General features: G+C 42.6%; 1 protein-coding gene across 2 annotated transcripts in view; it reads right to left on the bottom strand.

Moving 5' to 3' along the window:
- nav2a (neuron navigator 2a) overlaps positions 1-24,818 on the bottom strand; it is a 116,708-nt gene that overhangs the window by 81,024 nt on the left and 10,866 nt on the right. The window contains exon 1 of one of the 2 annotated variants that reach the window (XM_028401200.1): positions 247-323. The exons of the other annotated variant lie outside the window; for it this stretch is intronic. The gene's annotated coding sequence lies outside the window, so the exon portion shown is untranslated. Of the gene's footprint in view, positions 1-246; positions 324-24,818 lie in introns of those variants that run through there. 2 annotated transcript variants of the gene reach the window in all.

Here is a 24,818-nt window from a genome sequence, read left to right on the forward strand (position 1 = left end):
ATGAAAAGGAAAGAAAGTATTTCAGAGCAGCTGTAGGTGGGACTGATTCAAACTTCTGTATAGAGCTGACTCAGAGAGATGCAGCACAGCAGAGTAAAAGTCTAAAGGTGAAAGAAAAAGGAAGGAAAAGATGAAGACTTGTACGCTCACCAGTAAACCTGCTGATGTAAATATCTGCAGTGCTGTGTTTATGCACATACTTTACTGTACACACATTTTAAGATTCATCTCACAGCACCCACTTACTGTGCTCAGCCCTCCATCTGCTATACATATGTGAGCTTCTGTGGAAGCCGAGAGTTTGACAGAAACTCCCACTCAGCTGAATGTGGCGGCATCGCGCTGTGTGAGGAAACAGCACGAGAACAAAAAAAAAAGCAAATAAACAAAAGCGTTTCTTACCTGCGACGAGAAGGTCAGAGCATCATACATCGGGGACGAAGGGGAACCGGAGGAAAGAAAAGAGAATCACATGTTAGCAATGGGCTGATTTTGCATCTGTGTTATCAATTCATTTCTATGAAAAGAAGGCCGCAAGACATTTTGATCGACTTACGTTCCCATGCCTTTTATTAAACCTCTAATGTTTTTAATGATGTAGGAACAAGCAAGCCATAAAACAACCAAAACGCATAAAAATACTTGCAAAACAATTACGAGGAATGCCTGATGCAGCAGAATAACACGGCAGCCACTGCAGCACATGTTAAACGAACAGAAAAGATTAAAGGAACGATGATGTGTTGATTTGGTCCATCATTTGGCAGCATTGTGGCTGAATCTGTACCAGTAAATAAGAAGATGTGTTTGGCCGTGAACAGGATGTAATCTTTAGGGGAACGACCCGTCATGTTTACAGCCTGTTCCTGCCTGTAGGGGTGCCAAGGCTGGAATGTGCTGCCAAGTGCTGCCCACCCAGTTTAGCCCTACTTACTCACAACTTCCACTGGATAGGTAATGCTTTTGGCAAGGTGGTGTAAAAGCCCATAAAACCTGTTTACGGCAGACGGATTCAGACTAAGTTCACACTGAGGAAATCAATCAGGCTAGAGAGGGATTCGGGCTGTATCTGGATAATTTTTTTCTGAGGCTTCGTTCACACTGGAGAAAGTCAGTCCAGCCAGAGTGGGATTGAATCCAGATAGCCTTTAAGCTGGATACGTTAGCTATTTTCAAACACACACGTGTCCGTGCTCAATCCAGCTTAACCCGGCTTCTTTGTTGTCCTCCAAAATTAGAGGTGGAACATCGTAAAATTCAGACAGCGGTAGGAGAGTGTGCATCATGCATTTTTTTCTCTATACTGACAGTGCTTTGAAAAACACTTAAGGCAGGAAACGTGTAAGCGTGTGGGACAGCACATTTTATTTTTGATTTCATCTATTAAACCAAACATTTTTGGATTATTACTAATGTCATGATTCCCAGTTTGGTTTTCCTTTGCATCAGCCCTGATTCTTCTCACCTGTGTGTTGACCTTTGTGTATTTAAGTCTTGTGCTCCCCTTTGTCACTTTGGCCCCATTCACACTGGAGAAAGTTAATCTAGCTAGATTAGGATTGAATCCAGTCAATGGATACGTTCAGACCCTTTTTTCAAATCACACACGCCTGTCCGCACTCAATCCGGCTTAATCCGCTTGTTTGCGGTCCTCCAAACCGCTAGGTGGCGCCTCGTAATATACAGAGTCCATTCAGGCCATGGTAGGACCGTGTGTGCGCATGCGTCATGCGTTTTTTTACCCTTTCAAAAAGCAGTTTATTCCTTTGTAGCTCTGTGGAAAATAAACTCGGGGCAAAGCTGTCGTAGTTCAGCGGTTGTTTACATGCGGCTTTTGTACGCGACCCGGACCCTGTCCCTGTGAACCGGAAGTATCACTGCATTTGCATTCAGACCTGAGCCACATTTGAGCCAATTCGGCTAGATATATCCAGCTTGAAAACAAGCTGGATTCACGGTGTTCACACTCAGAAAAAAGGATATATCCAGATACGGCCTGAATCCTGCTCTAGGATTGATTTCCCCAGTGTGAACGGGGTATGAGTCTGAACAACGTGAATCCAGATATATCCAGATTTTGTTTGGGAACGACCCACATTCAGACAGACCAAAATGAATGAAAGGAAATGAAAGGAAACTAACAAAGTATTAAACAAAAGGTGAAAGAAACAAAACCTGGACAAATTGTATGCTGAAGACACTGGAGACAAAGGACAAGACAGGACATGTAATGTGCTCACACACCTGCTCAAACAAGGAGAAATGTATGATCCTTTCACATCAAGATAGATAAGGGAGGATACCAGACCCCCTGTGTGTTGGACACAATTCTTCTCCTCAAAAGCAAACAGGAAACATCACCACAAACAACAGAGTGCCAGTCTAAGCGCCCTGGTTATAGGGAGAGGAAATCAAGTCTTAGGCCTCATTTCCTGCCTCAAGGCTTTGATGGAAACTTAAGGGTTACAAACTGAATTTTATGAAAAGTTGTAAAAAAACATGAAAAGTTTGAGTGTTCAAAGCCAAACGGCTTGGAAAGAGGAAACACACGTCTCCAAGCCGCAAAATGGAACAGCAATTAAAGGCTCTAATTTGGCAGAGGTTGGCAGGGATGTTTCTAATAGACGGACTGCACCACAAGCTGGTGAATAAAACAAAGAGCAGCAGCCGATCCAGACACTTAAACCTCAGCAAATGATTTATGGACATGATGGGCTAAATGAAAATGTTGGTTTAGTTATGCATATGCTGCTGTTTCTGCAGAGAGCTCAGACACACACACACAGAAGCACTTGGCATTCAGGCATCAACATTACAAGTCAGAGCAGCTAATTGTTGAAAATGTAGCGATGGAAGCTGCAAGCAGAAATAAAAAAAAAAAAAAAAAGGTCCATGGAATCCCTGCCACAGCTCCACCTGAGCCAATTTGGCTGTGATGAATCTGACTCCACACAGAAGCACAGAGGCTCACAGCCATGATAGTTTGAATGAGCCTCCTCGTTCTCACGCTGTGTGAGAGACTGTGGGCAAAGGTTACTTTATTTCAGTTCTCCACCCTTTTTTCCACAAAAAGAGTAATGTAGATGTGACAAGACTCAATAAATGACAAATTAAACTTCTTATAAAATCACAGGGCTCAGTGGTATAGCAGGGTTGTCCAATAACCAGAAGGTTGGTGGTTCGATCCCAACTCCTCCCTAGTCATTGTTGTGTGTCCTTGGGCAAGACACTTGCATCCAGTGTACTCACTGGTGTGGCACGCCTTGCTGGTCATTGCATGACACTGCTTGGCAGCAGCCTTAAAAAAAATTTCCCTCTGGGATTATTAAAGTATCTAAATTAAAAATAAAACAAAGGGATAAGCCCAACCCATGACAAAAACCCAGTGATTAGCAAATTAATGAAAGTATCACTTGCACATTTTATGTTGGAGAATAAAAACCAGACATAATATTTCAGGTATCTGACTACATTTCCATTCAGAAGAGCATAGACTTTAGGACCAGTAGAATGGGAAGCATGAAAACATACATTGTCTTACTGCAGGTGGTCAATGAAGCTGAAACTAATTTAAAACTAAACAAAGGGCACAACATGGGACCTTTAATGTGACTAAACAAAAGTGTCTGAACTCCAAGCGTTCAGCCAAAATGTTTATGAAATGCATGGATATATATCTAATTTGAATTATAAGAACTAGTGTGTGGAACTAGTTTTAAACAGCATGCACTTATTTCCCACACCTTTCCTTCTGCTGTTCTGCATTTGTCATTTTAAATGTGATGTTTAAGAAGTACACACAGCTTTTATTAATTTGCTAAACGCTAAAACAAGATTATGAAAATTGAGTTATATAATCCTGAATAACTGGGGAGTTGCATTTAAATTAAAACCTTGGATCATTCACATTCAAATCCTTATGAAATTGTCCTTGACTACTCATTCAACCAAAAGTAACAGCAACGCGCTAGCTGTTGAACTTTGCCAGTGGTGCTTCTCTCGTAGCAGATGCCACTTTAAATGCACCTCTACTGTTTCTGACAGTGGCAATCTGGAGATCAGATTAGAAGGTGTGCTCTTTATCAGTGAGCAATCCTTTAAAGAGCTTAGCGAGTGGGCCCGGTCTGCCTCCGACAGCGTGCTGGGTCAGGAAGGCACCCGCTCCACGTCGCCCACTCTCCGCTCTGAGCTAATCCTGTTTGCTGCAGAGTATTCATGCCAACCTGGGGCCAAACACTGAGCCACAGATACAGTAGCACAGGGCAAGGAGAGTGAAAACAGGAACACAAAGGATGAGTGTGTTTATCCTTGTGATGATAAACAAAAGTACCAAAGGATTGGCAAGCCTGGGCTAGTGGGAAAGACAAGCTCAAGACGGTGAATTGGTGAAGTTTATCCTGCATTTAATGACATCTGTGAAATGCTGAACAGTCAACGAAAGTTAGAGGCGTGCGTGTAAGGTTTGTAGCTTTTATTGCCCTGAAGTCTGAAATAAAAACCTGTTATGTAGGCACTTTTTAAAGTTTTCATTTAGCCACCAGCAACCTACATGAAGTTGATATTTCAGTCCTTCATGCGTTTGATTCAATTCAACTGCAAATCAAAATGTAATGTAACAGCAGGTGAAAAGAAAACAGCCCGCTGTGTCAGGGGGACTTGAACCTCACCCCAGATTTACACCGGACGTGAAAGCATAGCGTAACTGCAGCGCAGCGTCAAGCGCTGTGAAACGCTTTCATTATAGTCAATGAGAGTATTTACACCAGCCGCGTTTTAGAAGCGTCCCAGAAGCGTTGCTATTCGCCAAGACGCGTCTATTTGCACCAACTACATCGAGCAGACAGGAAGTCAGGCACCAGAATAAAAGAGTTTCCGGTGGATTTTCAAAATAAAATGTTGTCAGACTGAACTCTTGCTGATTTAACATCGCTACCGGCAGAGAAACAGCCACACCCATGTACAGGAAAGATTCCGTTTGAAAAGTCGAGAAACAGCATTTTACATGACAGAACATGCTTTTATAAAGACGACATCAGAAAGTCTCTGTTCTCAGAGTGGAAGGTTAGGGGCTGCCCTGTGTGTTGAAGGAGTAAACTGAGTTTTCAGTAACTGCTCTGTAACCCTGCCTGACACATGTGTCACATGAATCTCACGGAAGTGTGGAGGCAGCACTACACAGCGCTGCGCTTCTGAAACGCTCCTGGTGTAAATTGATGTTGTGAGACAGACGGGCGTATTATGTCCGTAAAGCACGAATTCCGCCATGCCACCATCACCAACCAACCTACTAACACAGACTTCTGCAGCTGTATCAGTCCCCTGATCGGATGACAACGGATAAAACGATGATGTCCTACTAGCACAAATGTAACCATGTGTTGGAAAAGGCTAATTTACAACATAAGCCTTTCAGAGATTTTAAAGAGGCGTAAAAAAAAGCTTGAAACATGTAAAAGAATCTAGGCTGTGCAGTGGTTTCAGTGCATATTCTCGGTGTCCCTTTACCCTCAGCAGATTTACTCAGCAGTGACATGACTGTGGCAGATAAGGAGGCCAGGTTTGCACCTTCTCATCTCCAATGCACAGCAGTCACACCAGCTGACAGCAGTTGATCACTGGCAGCAGCAAGAGACATAAGGAGTGCATATGACAGAGAAGGACAGAGATTTTAAGAGAAAAACACACATACACAGATGTCGTACCCAATGCAGACCCGTTCTATGAAATGATCCCACAAGACGACTGAAAGGCAAACTGCCCAAACAAATAGAGCGACAGAAGATGGAGCCGGACAGAGGGATGCTGTGAGGGAAAGGGGGAGAGGATGGGAAGGCAGAGGCAGGGAGAAACCGGCAAGGATGAGGAGGGAGTGGATCTTGCTGGTTTGCACTGGGAGACACAGAAGCCTGAAGCGTCCTTTACGAGCCTCAGCCATGTCAGATCGCATCAGCGTCGCTGCCAGCTCCTTCCCTCCCTGCACATTTATGGACCAGCACACTGTTGTGTACAAGACACCAAAATCTACATAGATTTCTGTGTACACACACACACAAACACACAACCTTGAAAATGCCTTCATAAGACGCTTTCCTTGAAACTCAACTCATCTACCCTTTTATCCTGCAAAGCCCCTGTGGTCCAATTTCACAGCAACAGCTTAGGGAACACACACAGACACACACTCCACCTCTGTGTTAAACACGGGTATAGAGAGGTAAGCATGCATGGTGGCTGAATCGTTTCTGTGACGCTGAGAGTGACAGACAGCCAGTTCACTGAGCTCCTGAGGATTTTGCCACAAACACCCCCCCCCCTTTTTTTTTTCACCGTCCTCCCATCGCTCTCTGCTCCTCTTTTTCCTGCTTCCTTCATCAGTATCATGTGTGACCCAGTTCAGCTCTCTGTTTTTCTCTCTCTTTCTCTGATAACAAGGGCTGAACTTTCCTGAGGAGGAGCACATTAGCGGAGCTGCAGCTAACACTGGCTGCCTGAGGATGACTACAGTACAATACAGATATGACACTATGACACAAGTTAATGGATGACAATGATCTGTGATAGATTCAAAGTTACAAAAATGCCAAATAATTATCTATCACATGACAGTTGAGGTAAGGTTGTTGCATCATAGTAATGGACCCCTGTGGCTAGATTAGCCAATTAGGCAAATCTAACCACAGGGGTCTCTAGCCAGAGATTTCTGTGCCGGTCCCAAGTCCGGGTAAATAGAGAGGGTTACATCAGGAAGGGCATTCGGTGTACAAAACATACCAAATGAAAATACTTTATAGATGTAATTTATGAAACTGGTGGATTAAAAGCAGCAAAAGGATTCCTGCAACTGTCACAACTTGCAATATATTTATCAGGTAATAGGTAACAGCACAAAGATACTGTATTTTCCAGACTATAAGTCACACTTTTTTTTCATCCTTTGGCTGGGTATGCGACTTATACTCAGGTGCGACTTATATATTAAAATATACAATTAGTGAGCCTTGTGTCCTGACGTCCCATTACAGATATAATGGCAGCCGTTCTGTCCCTCTCCTGACGGTTCTCCTCCACCTCCTGCTTGTCCTGCTTGTCCTGCATTCCGAGCATAGGTGACGCACATGTTCATGGATCATGTGCTTGCAGCTGAGCCTCAGACCTCACCTGGCAACAAGGAATTCTATTTTCTGATTGGTCGATAGGTCGCTAATATTTATAATTACTCATTTATAGGATGTTTATAGGAATCTCTGTGCAGTGAAGCTAATCATTTCTCCGCATGAAATCTTGTTGAAATGCGTGTCTCACTCTCAATGTCCTGCAGCCGCACCACTTAAGTTAAGAGCAATTCAGGAGGCAACGCTACGCTAAAAACGTGGTGATTTACGCTGGCCCGCTGGTGCGACTAACAGTACGTTGTGACTTATCTATGGTTTTTTCTTCTTCATTACGCATTTTTTGGATGACGTATACTCCGGTGCGACCTATAGTCCGGAAAATACGGTACCCACCCCTTTGTATTTTAACATATTAAATTGTTTACTCTTCTCTCAGATCATCTTATATAGCTGCATTGGTCTGCATGGTAAACAGCCAGTCGGTCCTCACCAGAAAAACAACAGTCGTGGCTTAATTTTAAAGTGATTAAACCTTGCCTATATATGCACCCTGGTGCAGTTGTGGGAATAAATGGATATAAAATCATCTGAAGCAAGACATCGTCATAGATTAGATAAGTTTGACTCCTAAATGCAAACTGTACTACCTCGACCATCAAGCATCAAGTCGTCCTTTCTGTCGGTTGTATATATTCCAGTGTCTACGGGTTCCTCAATTGCAACTGGTTTCCACACATTTCTGCATCCAGTGTGTGATCTTACCTTGGACTCATTAGGGATCTGCCTCAGCTGTATCTGTTCGACCACCCAAAACAGATCCAACTAAACATCTTATGCAATATTTGCCACATAAGCAGTGTAATACTGTGTCAGCGTAGCTACACGGGCAAACTGGATCAGGATGCCTCTTAGCATTCAGAGCGTACATCAAGTTTTATTCGGCCAGCCACAGTGAGGCAAAACTTTTGATGAGCTCTACAGTTTAGATGAAACGCTGAGGAGATGCTCACTGTCAAACGCCTCTCTGCGTTCTGGGACCATCCACCCTCCACTGGTAGTCACCCCGAGGCAGCTCTTCAGAAACTGTTCAGCCGGCATTCGTTGGCAGAAGCGTGCAGTGATTTTAAATGAGGCCTGAGAGGAGCTGCAAGCTTCTGTGCAGTCTGAACAAATTTATTTGGACAATAACATTTCCCTATCTCCACACAAGGCCGAATCACATGGGCCGATAATAGATTGGTTCATTCACCAGAGGGGAGGCATGGGGATGCATTCTCTCTCCTTCCCTCATTTCCCTTGTTGAGCAGTGCTGTCTGGAATAATTGGTTTCACTGAGGAAGAGGAAAGTATTCCTCGAGGGCTTGATGTAAGAGGCAGGAGTCCCGCTGTAGATTGTCCTGATAGATGACTCACCATCTTCACTATATGACTCGTCAAGCTCTGAAACTTTAAGACATTATTCTAAGTGAAAAGGTTGATTCTGCATTGAATGGAGCAGGCGTCTTTTTGTGGATTAAATACCGAGTGGAATCAGCTCGTCAAGTGAAATTCTAAATTGGAAATTGTGGGTTTGGAAAAGCCACATTATGTTTATTGTGTGTCAACTTGAGGCCATTCACTGAACTGGCAACCTGTCCGTGGTCTTTCTGCCATCTGCCCGGTGCATGCTGAGACAGGCTCCAGCTGCCCCCCCTGCTTTCTCTGACCCTGAATAGGATTAAGCGTGTGGAGAAAACGGAAGAATAAATGTCAGCTTCAATGTGGTCAACTCTGCAATAAACTGGTTGGTTGACCAGTTGAGCCAGCACAAGAGAAACCACACTCACTGCATTTATGTGAGGCTCCACTGAAACAGACCAGCTATGAGATGTATTATTCACCCGGCCTGTGGGGCAGCAGGGAATCCAATCGTAAGGAATAAAAAGTGACAGGAGATAATCTCTGTTTACCCTGACGTCTATGGGAAAAGCCATAACAGGTGTATATTGGATCATAAAATACAGATGGTTTCATTAAGATCTTGCTGTGTTATTGGTCCATTTTGACCCCAGGATATTGATGCCAGTCCAGAGTAGGGTCATCCTTCTGTTATTGCCCTAAAGCCAAGTGAGGGTGACATCAACATTACGCCTGATCCTGCTGATCTCTGGACTTTATATTGCCTCAGAGAGGGGAAACAAGGGGCTGTCCAACAGAGGCTGTATTAGGACTTTAATATCACTCCTTCAATGGCTTTCTTGAGACTGCTTTGTGGGGAAAAGCACACACATTTACATAACTCTATATATTTACCACTGTTGTTAAGCTTACACCGCCTCTTATGTCACAATAACCTCTGTTCCAGCTTATTACAGAATGCTAATGAATCTGTACAGTCCCAGTTACTGGTCCACTTGAGAAACATTGATTGAAGGGGTTCCAATTTTCTCCATCCATCAGTTTATCGATTGCCACTAACCAGTTAATCAGGATCACTGTGTTCTGTGGACACTCGTGGTGGTCTGGCCTTCCTGCTAGGCACTGTTGTTGAGGTTAGGGTTTGCATCCAGTGTTAACTCGTAGGTTTAACCACATTTGTTTTACACACAGAGACACACACACATGTTTAGATGCTAATTGTGTGTTTCTTTTTAGAAGTTTTTTTTTAGAATTTTCCTCATTAGATCTGAACTAATCAGGGCCGTTTCATAACTTCTTTTGTTTTATTCTGTTTTTTATTTTTGCAACACCCGCCGACACTGTGTCTGTGTGCTGTCCTCACTATTTTGTTCATTGTTTTCATATCACTAACAACAAATTAACTGACAATTTTCATCTATTTTAATGTTGCTTCCCTTTCTTCTGGCTCAGCTGGGACACAACAACGACTGACTCTCAGGTTTCCCTGACTGGTTTGGATGGACGGCGTCTCTGTGACGTTGCTTTTCTCAAACGTGTGAATGGAGCTGAATGGGGACCTACAGCTGCAGCTATTACTCAGTAGATAGATCAAATGTGGTCAGGTTTAGATGAAGATTAAAGAAAAGACTTCTTCAATGGCTACTATGGTAACAAATCCTGTGCCAACGGGATGTTTTTACATGCACTGATTGTTGTGTTTCTGGAGAGGAATGTAATTTTTGCATCTTTAAAATGTCATTATGAATTGCAGGACTGTGAACTATTAGAGCAATACAGTTAAGTAAAAACAAATAATAAAAATTAAGTAGCAGTGAATAAAACATCATCACAAAATCAAGGATTCATCTATTCCAGGAGTTAAGTTGGGCAGTAGCTCACCAGGAGGTTTCAACATACAAGCAGGTATGATGGCTGACGCTGGATCCTGTCCCAGACTGCCGCTGGCTGCATCCCAGCACTAACTCTGCTTAAGCTGGCAAGGCTCCACTAGACTGTCCAGCCACTAAGAGCTGACAAAGACCGATGCAAACCAGAGGAGGCTAACTAAATGCTTTCCAAAGCTTCCATAGCATGCCTTTAATCCATCCTATCCCCGAGAGAGGATCGGCTGTTGGAAAAGAACCCAACTTGGCGTCTACTGTATGCACTAAATGCTGTGAAGGCTTTATGAGAGACTGAGGTCAGAGTTAACCACTGTGTGTAATACAGCTAGCTGCCATCTTCATTGAGTGATTTATCTACAGCTACTGCAGGAAAGTCTCAAAGGATACAGGCAGCTCATCTCTTCTTAACAGAGCTCAGTTTCACATAAACTTACAGTATTAGAAAGGGTTTCTGTTAAATAAGACATAAGATACATTTAAATCTATGTTGCAGAGTTCCTTGTCCTTGAAACATGTTTTCATCAGCCTCTCATTACAATCTCTCTAAAAATCAGCTCCCATGAGTCCAAACCTGATATTCAATTTAACAGGCATTTCTGATTCAGATGTTGGGGAAATTAAATTGGGCTGACCCCATTTGAAACAAGCCAATCAAACGTGGAGGAGCTCCTTGATAGAGATGTCACACTGTTTCCACACGGCTGTCAGGAAAACGGGTACATGCTTCTAACAGCTGAGAGGCGTGACTCAAATCAAATTTAATCAGCACAGCTTTCCTCCTCCTGAGATCTCCATATTAAAAATGTGTTGCATGCAGAAATAACAGCATAATCAACAGGGAGAATGATGAGCATGATGGAGTCAGTCTGTATGGAGGAGTTGACATATTCTGTCCGTAGGAGGACGGGGAGGATGACGTGATCGATGAGTGTTCATCTGCGTCTATCCAATTTTTTACACATATCAGTGGGAAGTTATGATCTATTGAAAGTTTTGCTCCATTATTAACATCGGCTACATTCTAACCTCTTTCCTTTCTGACAATCTTGCTGGTTTCATTTCTCTGTGAGAGCACTGGTGTTACTCTAGCCACAGGCTGATTCAGCCTTTCCTCTGAGGGACTGTTGAACCCGAAGCAATCAAACCAAAAAGCCAGTTAACATGAAACTGGACCATTTTCTCCCGCTCTTGCCATCACATTAGTTTTACATGCTATTGAGTGAAGAGACTATTGAGTTTCGATTCCACTAAAGACTCAAGGTTGTAAAGGCTCCAGTTGAGCCCGAGTGCGGAGCTTAAAGATGTGCAGTTGTACTGAATATGAATGGAGGACTCTCTGTGTTGACCACAAACGTTTTGCAATGAATAATGAGCGAATAACTTGACTTGGAGAAGAAGTAGAAAGCTCCCACACTGCCTTCCAGAGAGAATACTCTTAGAAAGCATTTGAATGAGAATTCACATCTTCAAACCACCAGCACATTGGCTATAAAATGTCATTTGACGGACACTTTTGTTACAAATATATATTTGTTGGTGATGGTAAAAAAGATGTCGGTGGTATGAGTAAGATGCTTTTAACATAAAAATGATCATGCTTCCTACTTTAACTGTGGAACACACAGATGTCTTAAACTGTACAGCTGAATATAACCTCTTTATTGTGTCCCCTGATAAAAGACCAGGGTCAGCATCCATGAAGGGGCACTGAGAAAGAGGCAAACATATCTTAAAGGGACAGCGCTTTTTTATCTAATGTAGAGATTCATAATGCAAACACACACCGTTTCTCGAGGGAGGACTCTCTACCTCTCGCATACATCCCTGTTCACCGCCTTTTGTCTGCTGTTTCCATGGCAACGTGCCGCCTCACTCCGCGGTACATCGATGAAACGGGCTGAAAAGCATAGAAAATAGAAGGCAGCAGAGCTATTCCTGCTCATTAGGCACTCAGTGTGCTGCAACAGACAGGGGCTGTTCACAGCCCTGATATCCTTTTAGGCATGGGCCATTTCCAAGACTGAAACTGAGATCAGTCCCGCAGTCATTTACAGTGAGAGACTCAGTGGTGACGGCACCTTGTGTAACACACGAAAAAGCTGTAATTAAATTTAAACACTTGCATCCGACAATATGTACTAATAAATGTAAATATGATCTAAGACACAGGAGAAAGGCATCCATTCCTCCTGCTCCCATTTCACTGCGCCTCCATGTTTCCATGTTAACTACCGCTATATTTCTAACTGTACAGGGAAGAGGCCTTAATGAGGTGGGATGTGGAATAAAACTGCTTTACCATGAGTAGTGGCAGCCGTAAAAGCCCCCTTGGGGAGGTAATTGGGCTTTTTTAATAAAACAGTATCTCTATGTTGAAGTCCTTTATGGGAAATCAGGGATTCAACAGGACTGTAGTAATTAGGAGAAATCTTTTAAAAACCTTCAAGAGTGTGTGTTATTTTGCATAATTTACATCTATGCTAAAATCCACTGCAATCTGAATGTAAATTTGCTATAAACAAAGCAGCTTCTCTGTATTAAAAAGCACACACTATGTGTGAGCATGTGTCGGAGTGGAAAGTCTTGATCTTACAAACCTAAAAGCGCAGATTTAACACACACAGCTTGCACTCTGTTAAGTTTTATTCTCTTACCAATACAGCTAAACGCAGTGTGACATACATATGCCAGCAAGAGGGAAAAGGAGTGGCTGTCGTGTTTTTATTAGCGCCTGAGTGACGCACGTGCTCGTCGTGTTGTGGTTGGAGGTGCTGCAGCTGCACAGGGGACCACCAAAGATCCCTGAGTGGGGTCCTCAACAAAATTAAGCAAAATATTATTTCACTCTTACATTACTTGAATGAGTGAGAGAATCAGAGACAAGAGCTTATTTCTATATCCTGTATTCTTCAGTTCTTGATTTTACACATCAACACATGTTGCCACCTTTTTGCCTTTTTCACAAGTACTGGAATGTCCTTAAATATTTGTATCAATTATTAAGCTGTACAACTAAATTAATTACTTTTAATTACTTTCTGGGTTGCAAACCCTTTATGTTATAACTTCTAATCAAGTTAAATTGTATCACATCACATCACATCACATCAAATGATGTTTTACACTTCTAAGAGCGGATTTCGATTCCTGAATTATTAGCCATTACATGATAAAACTGCAAATTTGGATTTATATTGGACTCAAATTGCATATTCAGCTCCTTACTGATCACGTTTCAGCCCTTTTTAATATCCTAAAATGACCACTGGACCTACAGAAACGTAGCACAAGGTGGAAAGACTTAAGACACAAATCTGAATTCTGTCTCTAAATATAGGTCCTACATTTCCTATAATGCACTACAGCATAACATATTTAGTTATAGGGCTGTAGATTAAAAAAAAACAATCTACAGATGACTTTTGCATGATCTCTCTCTGTCTCCGTCACTGTAGACCCTAAGCTCGTAGCTCACAGTGCCAGCCATGGTCCCCATATCTCATAAAAGGCCTGGACAAACACTTAAACTATCCGGAGTAAGCTCCTCGGTGGTTATCATTCTCAGCAGTTAGTCACAGTCTATTTCATTTTATAGAAAGTCGATTACTGCTTTATTTAAGTTTTGTTTTATTCATCATACATCAGGGAGCGATTTCCCTGCAACAGCTGGCACAGTACATGTGTCACAGCTATTGCCGTTCAGAGGCAAAGAGGAAGAACAACACGCCATGGCATCATACAAAACCCAACACACACACACATTCAAAATAAAAGTCTATACATGCTCTGAGGGACTAGACACGGTCATTTTTTTTATTATTAAACCCATGACGTAAAATACAGTCTTAATTTCCATGCAAAATGTCCCCAAAACCTCTAATGGAAGGCTGTGAGGTGGGAGGGAGGGAAGCCACATAAAGGGAATCAACCAGCATCACAACTTTGGTTCCACTTGGGCTATTTTCCATTTGAACCATATAGCTAAACATCTGGCAAGCAACACCCTCGTCCTGTGCCGCCTCTTCCAATTAGCCTCCCCCCCTTCCTGCTCTCCACCACCACCACCACCACCCTCCTCTCACTGACAGCATCACTGCTACAGTGAGGCCTGAGGTTCTCCTTCACCCCTCAGCCCGACCTGCTTCCTGCAGTTCTAAGTAGGTTTCATCACTGTGGATTCTTTTAACGATGACACTTTACTCCAGTTTCCTGTTTTTAGTCTTTGGTTTTACAGCCAGCAGTGATGATGAAAGAAAGGCTTTGGATTTAGCAGGTATGTGTATGAAGGTGAGAGGACACAGAGCATGAACATGCTTGAGCAAGCAAAGGATGTCAGTGAACAACTGAACTTTAGTGTATAATGACAGATGCTTGGAGCATTGCAGCATACTCGTCTGATAAACTGAAAATGAAATAACTGTATAAAACATGCTAAGGAATGTGCTGCACAGAACTGAATGTTAATACACTTTCTTGGTTCTTCTGCATTTATTTACACATTTAAATGTCTTCTGTTACTTCCTCTGTTACATATAATACTTCAGAGTTTTTCTTATTATCTCTCATTTTTGCATTCTGCAAATACTCCAGCTGCCAAACCGAGCTCACACTGAGTTCATCCTGGTGTCAGTTTGACAACTGCTTACATAACCAGCCATAGAGGACAGAGTGGCATTGAGCAGTTCTTCCAGGGACCTTGCCCTCTGCGGAGGCGCAGGATGGGCATTCTTTCCCGGGCTGGCACTGCTTAGCTACTCCTGCCAGGAAAGCTTCACTCACGGATAACAAAGTGTATAAATAGACTTGCGGGTAATAAGGCATCACGGGTTAGAGGCACTGAGGAGACAAAGCAGGCATGACAAGGCAAGAGGACGTCAGGTGTTCTTTCTACATCAGACAGCGTAAACGGAGCCGCACATCCCTACAGTGAAGCTAAAATCCAATAAAGTGAACACAAAGAACTATGTCTATTCTAAAGTACTTGCCATAAAACACAGGGCAGTGCTTTGCTTGGCTCCAGCAGCACTGCAAACAGCTCTGAAGTCAATGACTGACTTATTTGGTTGTTCTGGTACCAGTCTTGGATGCCAACGAAAGCAATACGCCAACACGAGGCGCTAAACTGCTGCAGTCAGAGAATCCGAATGCAAATAAACTGTAACAGTCAGGAAAAGAAAGAGTTGACGCAACCTTTCAGTGCACTTACTGTTAATTTAAAGGCAGCACAGCAGCAGTGTTTTAGAAAGAGGGGGCTGCTGGGTAAACAGACAGCCATGTGGGTGGACCTCCAGGGTTTGAGAGACCACCAGTAAAGAACAACACACACTCCAGTGCACACGGGTGACAAACCTGTGCTGAAGGGAAGGAAAAGCAGTGAGGAAGTGAAGTGAATTTCTTGGTTTCTTGGAAAAATCCTTTTGAGTTAAACAAGCAATGCCATGCCTTATCTCATGCTAGGATACGACAAGCAGAACATGTGATGTGTACACAAATGTTATGTGTTTATTAGGACAAAAGCTGATGTATTTCAGCATCTGGGCTCTGAGAGCTGTCACCACAGAGGGACGACAGGAGGTCCCTGGATGCCTGCACTAAATATGACTCTGCATTAGTGACACACCAGAGTTTGAGCTGTCCCACACTGAGATAAAAGGCTGTTATTAGAGACTGCAGGAGTTACACTCCCACACAGCACATCTGTGCACAGCCTCTGCACAGCAAATGTATTTGAGTCAGAGCCCACAGAGTGGCTGCCCCTCTAGTGTCAGCCAGAGCGACAACATAATGTGTGGATGACTCCACTGATGATGGTGGAGGAGGATGTGAAAGTAGTTCCATGATCAGCTGAAACAGGCAGCGCACCACTTTGTGGTATCTGGGCATTTCAACAAGTATTACACATGTTTTTATCAGCAAAAGAACTTCTAGAATTACAAGTCACGTTTGGGTCCACCTGATAAATGTATCATATGTAAATGTCAGCATCATGGAAAATCAAAACTTTCACCATTTAATCCCAGTTGTGTAACAGTTTGTCAAACTTAGGAAATAATTCTTTTGAATATAATCAGTACATCAGTGATTCTACGCGAATTCTTACTTTGAAGAAATTTACTCCTGAAATACTGACTTTATATCTCAGGAACATCTCGGACAATCAAGAAAGGATAACGTCTCCAGCTGCAGCTGTAGCCACCAGAATATAAAACAGATGATCAAACAGTACACTAATACTAATAAAGAGCCAAAAAGGCTTAAAACTCCAGTCCTCCAAAAGAGACCTATGCGACTGCATTCTAGCAAATATTATGTAGTTTAGTTGATGACTTAGTTTTGCAACTCTTACTGATTATGTCCACACAAATTACACCATTATGCACTTTGTAAACTACAACCAAAGATGTCTAATAGGTGCACATATACTGTTTGATAAACGAATGGCCTCTGGTTTGATCTGTTAGTGTATTTGGGATGTGTTCTTTCGTGTCTTGCACAGAAGATCAGGATGTGTAGTTTTGTAGTTCAACAGCCCGATGGAGAAAAATTCTTATCACTCTGACAAGAAACGGCCGCCAGAGCGCAGCCTTATCAGTAGGAACAGGAGATACTGCTAAGCCACTTACTGGCAATTATAGGGATGGTTACACACTTACAGACATAGACACACATTTGTACACTCTCTCTGTCTCTCCTCAAAGCCAGCATGAACTCCAGCAGACCTCAACCAGCCTTTGAACAAAACAGAGACTCTTTGAACATGTGAAGACGCAGAGTAAATAGGTTTTTGTCCTCAGAGAGACGTTACCTGAGATTAAGCTGATTCAGCTGGCATGTGTGACACTAGACACGCACACACACACACAAACAGACGTGCAAACTCACAGTCACCCCAGTCTCCGTATCATTCCCTTAAGCTTTCTGGACAAAACCGCTTTCAGTGATGGGCAAGATTAATCACATGGCCTCAGATTCTAATCTAGGCCCTGTGATGTCCTCACATGCAGCGTGCTTACATTGAATTATATGGCGTTACTGCTGTAGCAGTTTGTTTAAAGTAGAACAGTGCTGTAAATTTTCATGCACACAGCTGCGGCTGAGGATGACGATGCTCTAAAATGTTTCAGTTCAGGACATGGAGGACAACATAAAACAATAACATTCACATTATGGCAAGAGGCTATTTCTCTCGTGTTTGGATGCTGCATGCAGAAAACAATAAAACTTTAAGAGACTCCTGAATACAGCAAAACAAAGGAGGGATGCAGCGCCCTCCTGTGGTCAATTAAAGACCTGCACATGTGTCATACAAACAGTACTATGGATGAGGGAATCACAAATCTCTAACAGACAAAGAATCAATTGAGGAGCAGTTGGATGCTGGAAATCCATTCATAACCAAACAGCAATTAATCTGTACAGTCTTGTGTAAATATTGCCCGTTGTGACTCACACGCTTCCTCTTTCTCAGGCTGTTCGGCTGGATTGAGTGTAGCTGTGCTCCAAAACAAACTCTGTTAACATCATCAGCGTCTACATTAAGTTGGATCATTTCTCCCAGCCTTTTCAAAGATACCAGCTTGATGACTTTCACACATTCACAAGCCTTTTCATTTGAGGAAACATATAAATGAAAGCCGTAAGAAGAAACATTTCATGCCACTCATTGTGATATTCCAGCAGATTCAGTCCAGGGTGCTGATTTATTTTCAATTAATTCTTATCTCTGTGAAATAATTTATCATTTGTCTTTGGGGAACGCCCTGGAATGTCTCTGCATTTCCCTCGATGGCATAAAAAACAGCCTTACAGGGTAATAGAATAAAAATGTCCTCATTTGCATAAACCTCCCCCTAATTAAGACATTAAATATGATTTTCTGCTTATGGACACACATGCAGTACAGACACAGAAGCAGCACACACAGATTCAAATTCTCCTTTGAGCACATGGGCCCGTAACATGATTAAATTCTGCCTGAAGACATCCATGCAGGGTGAGATTTCACACTCATTGTTTTTGCAAACAAAAAGGATTAACCGCCTCCTTTCAGGCCCGTCTTCTTCACAGAAGAGAAAATTCAACAGCTCACAGCTCTGAGGAGAGCCTGGCAGGAAGCAGCACTCATGGAACAGGAAATCCCGAAAAAGGGTGACCAAAGAGCCACCTGTATAATCCCATGAATGAGAATACGAGGTTTGCTACAATGATAGGTGCTGTAATCCATTCCTCAGGTAAATGAATCATCAGATTAAGCCATCACCTTCCACTTTATCATGGCCTAGCACTGACACATACTCACTATAGAATATTTCAGCACCCACAAAGGTGCTTCAAGACTTTTGAGGACCATTTTACATCATTTAATACATATTATTATGTTATAAAAATGTCCGCCCCAGTTCTTTAACCCTTGTGCAATTGTTCGCAAACACTACCCTTTCGTGTTGTTTGGGACAAAAACGTCCTCTAACTTTAACAGTTTTAAAAATATATATTAGATACATTTTTTTTCATATTCTTTTGCATAGACCTTTTAATTAACTTCAGTTCTGATTAAAAGTAGTAAAAAAATCATTTTCCCCCAGGATTTTAACCCTTTAATCACCAATTTCATAAGGGGTGGTGCCTATAAATGGAAAAAAATACACACAATGGAACTGAAGTTAATTAAAAGGTCTATGCAAAAAAATATGAAAAAAATATTTATTGGATATATTTTTAAATTGTTAAAGTTAGAGGACGTTTTTGACCCAAACAACACGAAAGGGGGTAAAATTTGCCCAGTGTATAATTGACCTATGAAAATTTTAAAAATCATATTAACAAAATGTATGTAAAATTAAGCTTATTGAGCAAAAATGATATATGATAGACAAAGTTATGGCCAAAATAAACAGAAAAATTACTCTCAGAGGACAAAAATGTCCCGAACAGTGCATAAGGTTTAAACATGGATATTTGAGATTTGTAATAATATCATCACTAAATATCATAGTGTGAAAAACAACTAAGCTGAAGAGGAATTTTCACAATATTTCTGACATTAATTTTAAAATTTAAAACATTCATACAGTTGTATAGCAGTCCTACAAATAAAGCAGAGCACGGATATTTATTTGCACTCGCATGACCAGTACTAAAGTATCGCCTATTTCAATATCAAGACACAGAAAATGAGGAATTATTCTTATTCTAACGACACAGCCAGCCTACTACATCCTCTGCTCTTGTAACAACTTCACTGTGCACAAAAACATCATCACAGCTTAAAACTGTGAAAGGCCACAGACAAGTTTAAAATAACTTATTTAATCTGTGCCTACCGAGGACCACCACTAGGTGGGAGCAAATGGACTCATAATGGTGTGGATGTTCAGCAGACCACTGCTTGGGCTGGAATGTGTGTTGAATGAGATGCTTTTCTTTGTAAATCTGAACACATGAAGAAATAGTGTCCTTTCAGCTAGTTGATAAATCACAACAAGAGCAGCATGAATGTAACACAATCTGACTGAGTGAGGGCAGACAGAAAAAAAAAAGTCTCCTGGGTGACGGACAGATATTTGTTGCCATGTCTCTGCAGAGAAGCAGCATTAGGAAAGACGTCACGTGGAAAGAAGGTTTGTAGTAAAAAGGGATAAATAATGTAGAAAGCAGGGAGGAGGATCTCTAAACCCACACCCACTCCCAAGACATCCACATCCCTGCTCCAACAGCAGAGCAGACAGAAGGAAGAGTGGGCACACAAAACTGAATGACACACACACACACACTTACATGCATGCGCACACACACACGCACACAAACCCCAGCACGGTGTGAAGTGTCCTTTTCTGTGTAGTGGAGTGAGGTAGCATAAAGAGAGGTCACTCGACAAAAAAAAAGGAAGATAACATAGCTGGATCCATTAGGAGGTCTGTGGGAAATACAACAAATGAAAAGGGCTTCCAGAGGAGAGTTGTTCAAGCCGCCCATTACCTCATTCTGACACACAAACACATTCACGCACAACCCTTCTAACGCCCCCTCTGCCTCTCATGTCAGTGTTCACAGATAGACAGGTTCTCCACTACAGGACAGAGCCAATTAAACAGCACCGGTGATGTTTTAGTGCCAATACGCTCGGATAAGCAAGAAGGCGAGACAGACAGAGAGATGAAGTATGAGGGAGAGAGAGAGAGAGAGAGAGGAGGGGAAAATCAAGGTAGTCTTGGAAACCAAAACGGAGAGCACAGGGGTTTCTGGGAGCTCTAACCCTCGAGTGACACTGTATTCACCCTTGTTACCTCCATTTACAGTGGCTATGAGTGAGAGAGCCTGTGTGTCTGTGTGTGTCTGTTTGTGTGTGGGTGTCTGTATAAACAGTGCTCAAAGTTACAATGTCGCTTGTTGGTTTGGGGACACCTGTGAGGCTTTCTGTGCAGCAGAGGAGTGACAGCAGACACGGTCAGTAACGGGGGGGGGGTTAATGTGGGCGCTGTCAAGATGCAGCACAGCAGGTTAACTGACCGCTGCTGTTTGGCCTCTGGGAATAAGAAAGATTCATGTGGTCGAGTCTAATGAGACCATTACTGGCCTCCCAGGGCCTCTGGGTAAAGGAGAAATACAAGTACACAGGCACACATGCAGGGATAATTAAGTTTAATCTCAGATTCAGGAACCAAACTGTTGGATAAGTAGCGGCTAAATTATTGTTAAATGATTCAAGATTTTACTGCCTTTTTTAATTTTGCTGCCAAGCTCACCATCTTCTTCCCAACTCTTTTTCTTAATCCTTTATTTTTACCTTTCATCTGCTTTTTCTTTGCATCTCCTATGTTCTCAGTTCCTGAGTGAGGGTAAGTACATTTGTTTTATGACAATAATAAAAATATTGTCAAGCATGTTTTGCTTAAATTTGACCTGTGCTGCACCACACTGCAGATTTGTATGAGCAAACACTACAAGACCAAACAGCATCGCCCTTTTGTTAGTTACCTGACATTCCACTGACATCCAGTAACATGCAGATGATAGTCTTTAAAATATTCCCTGAATGTTTGATCATGTGATCCCATCTTGAAGTGGCCAGGTGAACCAGAGTGATGCTCTGAATGTCACTGAACACGTCAAAGAAAAACCTAGTACAGAGTTTAATAGCTGCAATTTCTTCACAGAGTTGACCTTAAGATAAAAAACACTACTAAGTATAAAAATACATTTTTCAGAAAGGACAATTCAAAGAAACACAAAATTGGAAACCCGGTTTTCATGAAAGGCACTCCATGGGCATCAAAGCCACGTTCGGCTTCCTGCAGTTTAACTCCAAGCTGCCTCGCCTTAAAGAGCTGTAGTCTGGTTTTATTTTTTGCTGTGTCGGTTGCCAGGTTTTTTTTTTTTTTGTGTGTGAGACCACAGTCTACCCCACTATATAAAGCACCTGAGCATCTAATGGGAATCTGCTGGCTGTGGCTGTTGACATGCTCTCTGCAGACACCTCCCTCCTTCCCCATCTGTCTGCTGTCTCAGACTGCTCAGTGACAGCTCCATACCAGCGGTGAACAGAACACACAGCTGGGACGCAGACACACACCTGCACACCTGGGATACAAGCATTCAAATCCATACCAGGGCAGACAGCCAGAACTGTCCTCCCAGGTCCAGAGAGGAATACACAGGGATACACTCCTATTGTCCACGTTGTATGTAATCGGAAATGTTGTTTTCTCAACTCATTTTGTGAATGAGTGAGTTTTTCATGCTTTCTTTTATGGTAAAAAGTGTGAAATATAAGTCATGATGCACAGAACCATTCAAAATATTATGACTATTGGACTGTTTGTCTGTTTTAAAGGTAGATGAGAAACATGTTACGTCTGAAACGGCTCTGCTGAGTCTTAGATGATTTTATCCTCCTATGAGGTGCCTTAGGTGTGTGCAAAAGCAAATGAAGCATATCTTAAACAGCTGAGATAAACAGACTCTGGCTCCGCACAGCTCTCACCTTTAAGCCTCCTCCAAGCAGTGGCTTGTTGGACTGAAATCAGAGGTGGATCCTCCGAGCCCATAACCAAAGCTCTTCACCGTTTATCAGCCCTCACTTTTCTAATCTTGTTCCTCTTTCCATCCTTAGCCTCAATCAATCCTCTCCATCCCTCATCTTCACCTCTCCTCCTCTCTTATCTCTGCTTTTGTTGCGGCCACCCTCTCACGGTTCCTCTGCGGCTGTGACGTCCTCTGGCCCCTCATAAATAATACATCAGACACACAGGAAGAGACGATGGCATTGCCAACAAAAGACCCAACTGAAGGACTGATGAACACATGGAAGCAGCCACATCAAACACCACCAAATCTGCATGAAGCTCATTCAGGGAAATCTCTGGAGCTGCGGTACCAGCACCTGCGGTTACACGCAGCTCATAAACATAAAACATTCCTCCTCCTCTTTCTCTGTTCTCACTTGTTTTTAATATTTTTTTACAGTTTGTTCAACCTGTTTCCTAATATTTCTTCCCCTTTGAATATTTATTTGCTGCTTGCTTATACCCTCTCGACTTATCAGCTGTCGCCCTGTTTATGCCAGTGAGGATTTTCCTGAGAGCATCCCCTCCATCCTAAATGGGATTACATGAAATTCCCACTGCCAATCCTTCTCCTACCTCCACCCCCCATTCCTTCATATACCCATCCTCTCCCCTCAGGGGAATACCACAACATACCACACAAGACGAATTAAAAGAAAAAAAAATCCAATTACTACTGTAAGAACTTAATCACATTTTACCAAAACATGTCTTCTATTCAGTCTCACACAGAGCCGGGATTCCTTTTTACTTCCTGACTGTCAGCACAAAAGTAGCTGCCCCCTTCGTGGCGTTTTCTATTGATTCTATCGGACAGCTTTTTGTCATTAAATCTACGAGTAGCGACACCAGATCCTATTCTTTCCCATTCTTGCTGAACGGTCGGACGATTCATCCAGATAAAATTCCATTTCGCCAGCTGACAGTTCAACTCAGCTCCTCTCTGATTCTTCGTCGTCCTATTCCTCCTCCTCCTCCTCCTCGCTCACAGCCTGCTGGCTTTTTAATGCAGACAATTGATTCTGTGGCCTTTTCTGCGCCATAACAACATGAGGAGCTAATAAATAGGGGGGGGGGGTTCCTCCACACTGAGTCTGTGACCCCCAGATAGATGACCCTGCCTGGCCAGATAACAGGCAGCAGAGGGAGAGACAGCGGGGTGGAAAGCTGGAGTCATTTCATTGGTTTGGGTGGTGTAGAGCAAGACAGAAGTGCAGGAAATAAGGGCGGAGAGTGACAAGGGAAAACAAAATATAAAAACGAAAATTTCTTGTCTTCCTATATCCAAAACCTTGGAGATATCCTGGCCTAGTTTACTATTTATACAAGTGTGGAGCACATATGTGTGCGTGTACATGCGTGTGTAATGATGTGGACATAATGAGGACGGATGGGGTCATTCTAGTAGTTGGGGTGGTACACCTGTAGGGGCTATGGCAGGCTCGATGAAAGGAATGATGTATGGGAGCTGGGATGCTGTTCGAATACTCAGCAGCAGAGTACTGTGAAGCCCAGATTAATAATAATAAAAAAAAAACGTCACTATCATCACCATTATCACAGTCATCATCATCCTCCATCCATCGTCGCCTACATCACCCTCGCCATCATCATCATCCATCATCCATGACGGCCGAGGGAGTGTAACTGGCTGGGCAAATATAGGCGGAGTAATGCGAATCAGTAATGTCTTCTCTGTCTCAGCTGAAACACATTTGAAACTGCCCCATCATAACCATCAACATCATGTAGTGTGTTATTTTTCCCTTCATCTTTGCTGCTTGGAGGGAATCACTGTGCTGGATTTGTAATGCATTTCTCAGAGACCATCTCTTATGCTGCTGCTGTAGTTTTATTTTTATATTATTTTACCATACTGAATCATAACATACTGATAAATGATCCCAACTCCTATACAACAAAATATCACAGTTTAAGCTACAAGTCTAAGTCTGTGGTGGCCAGTGCCATCATGTATGCTGTTGTCTGCTGGGGCAGCAGTCTGAGGGTGAGGGACATCAACAGACTCAACAGAATCATCAGGAAGGCCGGCCATGTTGTGGGAGAGGACCTGGACATTCTGACAGAGGTGTGTCAGAGGAGGATGTGTTCCAAAATAAAGACTATACTGGACTGTCCCTCTCACCCACTCCACACTGTGCTGACCAGCTACAGGAGCTTGCTCAGCAACAAACTCCGACTCCCACGATGCACCACTGAGAGACACAGGAAGTCATTCCTGCCTGTCTCAATCAAACTACTGAACTCTGAACTGTAACAGTCACTCAGACACTGTACATTCATACTGGTACATTCATGTCATGCTCTTTACTGTGTAAAGGTTTTTATACAGTAGT

This window comes from Parambassis ranga, chromosome 3 (genome assembly GCF_900634625.1).
Source record: "Parambassis ranga chromosome 3, fParRan2.1, whole genome shotgun sequence".
Lineage (NCBI taxonomy): Eukaryota > Metazoa > Chordata > Actinopteri > Ambassidae > Parambassis > Parambassis ranga.